The 4560-nt window shown below is 38.4% G+C and overlaps 2 long non-coding RNA genes across 2 annotated transcripts; both read right to left on the reverse strand.

Annotated features, from left to right (window-relative positions):
• Positions 1-1337: 1337 nt before the first annotated feature.
• On the reverse strand, positions 1338-2551 carry LOC126249767 (uncharacterized). Its single transcript, XR_007545654.1, has 3 exons — positions 2399-2551; positions 1940-2173; positions 1338-1790 (listed from the first exon to the last, which is right to left on the reverse strand). It is a non-coding gene; the product is annotated as an uncharacterized LOC126249767 (long non-coding RNA).
• A 171-nt stretch (positions 2552-2722) lies between these two features.
• Positions 2723-3207, reverse strand: LOC126249768 (uncharacterized). Its single transcript, XR_007545655.1, has 3 exons — positions 3147-3207; positions 2947-3018; positions 2723-2781 (listed from the first exon to the last, which is right to left on the reverse strand). It is a non-coding gene; the product is annotated as an uncharacterized LOC126249768 (long non-coding RNA).
• Between the last annotated feature and the right edge of the window lie 1353 nt (positions 3208-4560).

A 4560-nucleotide genomic window follows, 5' to 3' on the forward strand; every position in this document is an offset into this window, starting at 1 on the left:
TCATGGTGCATCATGTGCGTGTAAAGTAAATCCAATGGAGATAACATTATTTGATTATAATGAAATTCTGAATTTATATATGTATAAATGAACTGTAGTTAGCCAAAAAAACTACGTTATCCTTAAAGGCAAATGTAGAAGCTGTTTGACCCCAAAATGGTTATTTCAGACAAACAGATAAGGGCCATAAAAGAAAGTCTATGCCTCAGAGGAGTCTGTTTTCTACCAAGAAGAAAAGAGCACGTAGTATTTCTCTGGCTGTTGTTGATGCTGTAGAAATCCAGTTCTTGATGACTGGACCTGCAAATAAAATTCACGTCAGATCGCATTAGATATTAAATTAATATTTGTTTCACAGATCATAAATATGACTCTTTATAATTATGTGGAATGTATCAGTTTAACAAATGTTTACTTGTCATGACTCTTTGTGTTTTATAGAGGAAATTATAGGAATTTGATAAAAGCAGTGTTATCTGGTGTATTACTACATGAATTATTGTTACTTACTTCAAGCATTACTGTGGTGACCCGGCCATGCCAACAGCATTTCAGTCCCTAATTCTACTTATTATAGATGCATGACCTCCACACACTCGAGTCTTCCTGAAGATGTTGAGTGATCTTTAGTTCTGGGATCAGATATTGCAGTTCCTCTCAAATCTGATCCTGACGCAGCTGTAGTGGACAGGGTGGAATGCTATCCTGAACTCCAAATGGTGGAGACATCTCAGGTCCTTCCCATCTGCTTTCAATGCATCACACTCTGGACTGTAAATAAAGATTTAATTAGAATTCAGCCATGCCATATTGCTATCAAATAACAGAAGTGTGAATAATAATTAATATTATACTGGGTTGAAAACCAGTATCAAAACATACTTATATTGTGCCGGATTAACTGAAATACCATTACACACCTGACTTGCCTTTGACTAGGCCTGATGAGGCTGAGTGAATCACAATCCTGACCTCTGAAGTGCTGATATTTCATGGACATTTCCACTCTCCTTCTGGCAGAGTGCATCCCAGTCCTGACCTCCTGAACTCCAGATGTTGGGGATATAAGGTCCTCCACTCTTGATACAGTCTATGGGGTCTGACTCGACATCAGTGCCAAGCTCCAAATGTTTGGGACTTCCCTCTAGTCCTCAAGATGGCATAGTCCGGACTGCAAGTAAGCATTTAATCAGAATTCAGATATGTCACATTGCTCCCAAGTAATATCAATTTACATAATGGTTAATGATATACTTGACTGAAAACCAGTATCAAATCATTCTTATATTGTGCCCTATCAGCTGCAATACCATTACATACCTGATTTGCCATTCAGTAAGCCTGACGATGCTGAAAGGATCTGGATCGCCACCTCTTAAGTGATGGAATTCCAAGGTCCTTTCAAAATGGTTGAAATGGCTCTGAGCACTATGGGACTTAACATCAGAGGTCACCAGTCCCCTGGAACTAACCAACCAAAGGACATCACACATATCCATGCCCGAGGCAGGATTCGAACCTGCGACCGTAGCAGTCACGCGGTTCCGGACTGAAGTGCCTAGATCCGCTCAGCCACAGCGGCCCGCTCAAGTTCCTTTCCACTTTCCTTCTGGCAGCCAGGCAAAGCTGAGTGGATCCTAGTCCTGGCCTTCTGAAGTCCAGATGTTGTGGATATAAGGTCCTTCACTCTTGAGGCAACCTGAGGGGCCTGACTCAACATCAGTGCCAAGCTCTAAATGTTTGGGACTTCCTTCATTAGTCCTCAAGATGGCATAATGGCATAGTCCGGGCTGCAAGTAAGCATATAAACAGAATTCAGATATATCACATTGCTCCCAAATAATAACAATTTACATGGTGGATAATGACGTACTGGACTAAAAACCAGCATCAAAACATCCTTATATTGTGCCCTATTAACTGCAATACCATTACATACCTGTCTGGCCATTCAGTAAGCTTGATGAAGCTGAATGGATCCAGATTGCCCCCTCTGAAGTGATGGAATTCCAAGGTTCTTTCCACTCTCCTTCTGGTGGCCAGATAAGGCTGAGTGTATCCCAGTCCTCGTCATCAGCTCTTGTGGCAGCCTAAGGTGCCTGACTTGACATCAGTGTCAAGATCCAAATGTTTGGGACCTCCCTCACTGCTCCTTGACATGGCATAATCCAGACTGCAAGTAAACACTGCATTGAAGTTCTACTGTTCAGAAAGAATATAATTACAACTACTACTCTGTCTTCTCCACAACTACCACTTTAGAAACTGTATAGGCCCAAGGCGAGTAAAGTAGAAAGTTTGCATTATGATATCTTCATATATTAGACAGGCAGTATCAGATGAAACACTATTACTTTAATAAATAGGATTACTTAATTAAAAAAACAATGTTACATACCTGATGTGCTGCTCATATATAATTTGTCATTGTTAAAGAATATAAGGTCATTGGAGCAGTACCACAGACATTTGATATGATGGGTTCCATCAGGTGTTACCTGTGCTGTGCAGCACATTTGATGTGGTGTAACAATGCTGCACAGAAACAATGTGGTTCATGTCCAGGCACTGTAAAATAATTTTATATAATATTGCAGACAGTAAAACAGAATACAAAAGTATCAATATACAGATATCAAATCAGAACTTCATTATCCTCAAATAATGTTATCTCCATTAGATTTACTTTACACACACCTGATGCACCATGATGATAAACTTACTGCCATTACATAGTGTGTGGTTGTTGCACAACATGGACCAGATTGTGGGTATCAAGCCCTGCAAATAATTTTTGTGTTATTATTCAGACAAAATTGATAGTTCTATTTAATGCTACCGAATGACAACATAGTAAATATTACTTAATCTGACATCTTTAGTTCATATGAGGACATTAGAGCAGCATGAGATACATTGGGAATAATGGGTCCATTAATGTGTTACCTGTTGTACTGTGTTGCACATTTGGTGTGGCATAACCATGCTGCACAGCAACAAACTGGTTCATGTCCAGCCCTGTAAATTAATTTTACATTATATTGCAGACAGTAAAATAGAATACAAAAGTATCAATATACATATGTAACTTTAGATTTCATTATACTCAAATAATGCTATCTCTATTAGATTTACTTTACACACACCTGATGCACCATGATGAACACCAGGCTGCCATGGCATAGTGTGTGGTTGTTCAACATGGACCTCATTGTGGGTGTCAAGCCCTGCAAATAATTTTTGGGTTATTATACAGACAAAATTGATAGGTCTAAAAGGTGGCATATATTCCACTGCAAGTAACTTTTAAATCAGAATCCAAACACACTACATTGCTACTGAACAGCAACATTGTGAATATTACTTAATCTGACACCCTTAGCTGATATGAGGACTTAGAGCAGTATGAGATACATTCGGAATAATGGGTCCGATTAAGTGTTACCTGTTGTGCTGTGCTGCACAATTGGTATGGCATAACCATGCTGCACAGCAACAATGTGGTTCATGTCCAGCCCTGTAAATTAATTTAATATTATAATGCAGACACAGTAAAATAGAATTTAAAGATATCAATATACATTAATATGAATTCAGATTATTATCATACTCAGATATGTTACCTCCATTAGATTTACTTTACACACACCTGATGCACCATGATGAATACCTGACTGCCATAACATACTGTGTGGTTGTTCTACAACATGCAAGTGATTATTGGTGTCAAGCCCTGCAAATAAATTTCATATCACAATTGAGGCAAAATTGATAGGTACTGAAAGATAGTATATACATATACCGTACTGCAAGTAACTATTACATCAGATTCCAAACACACTGCATTGCTACTGAACAGCAAAATTCTAAATTTTACTTAATGTGACATGTTTATTTGGTGTCAGGACATTATAATAGTACCACACATATTTAGAATGATGGATCCCATCAAGTTTTACCTGTTTTGCTGTGCTGTACATCTGGCATGGCACGACTATGCTCCGCAGGAACATCATGATTCTTGTTGAGCTCTGCATATAAATTTCAAATTATAATTCACACAAAGTTGACAGGTACTGAACACTCATTCGTATATTAACCATGATTTACATTTTACTCTGCCAAGGTTCAACACATAAATGTATCTACTCAATAACTTGAAAATTGATACATACCCTCATTCAGAAGTGATTTTACTACTCCACTTCTTTCTTCAGCATTTGGAACAGCCAGAGAAATATTACGTGCTGTTTTCTTCTTGGTAGAAAACAACCTCCGCTGTGGTATTAGCTTTCTTTTCTGGCCCTTATCTGTTTGTTTGAAATAACTGTTTTGGGCTCGAACAGCTCCTACATTTGCCTTTAAGGATAACACAGTTTTTTTGGCCAACTGAAGTTCAGTCTCAGTCATTCCACTGACAATATTGGAAAACTCTGAAATAAGCTTCTGTCTCCCTTCTAACAAAGATTTTGGTGTTTTTGAAACATATTTTGTGCTTACTTCAGCTAATATTGCTGCTCTCTCACTGGTGGCATCAACATCAGTACCCAGTACCTCTGG

Source organism: Schistocerca nitens, chromosome 3 (assembly GCF_023898315.1).
Source record: "Schistocerca nitens isolate TAMUIC-IGC-003100 chromosome 3, iqSchNite1.1, whole genome shotgun sequence".
NCBI classification, from domain to species: domain Eukaryota; kingdom Metazoa; phylum Arthropoda; class Insecta; order Orthoptera; family Acrididae; genus Schistocerca; species Schistocerca nitens.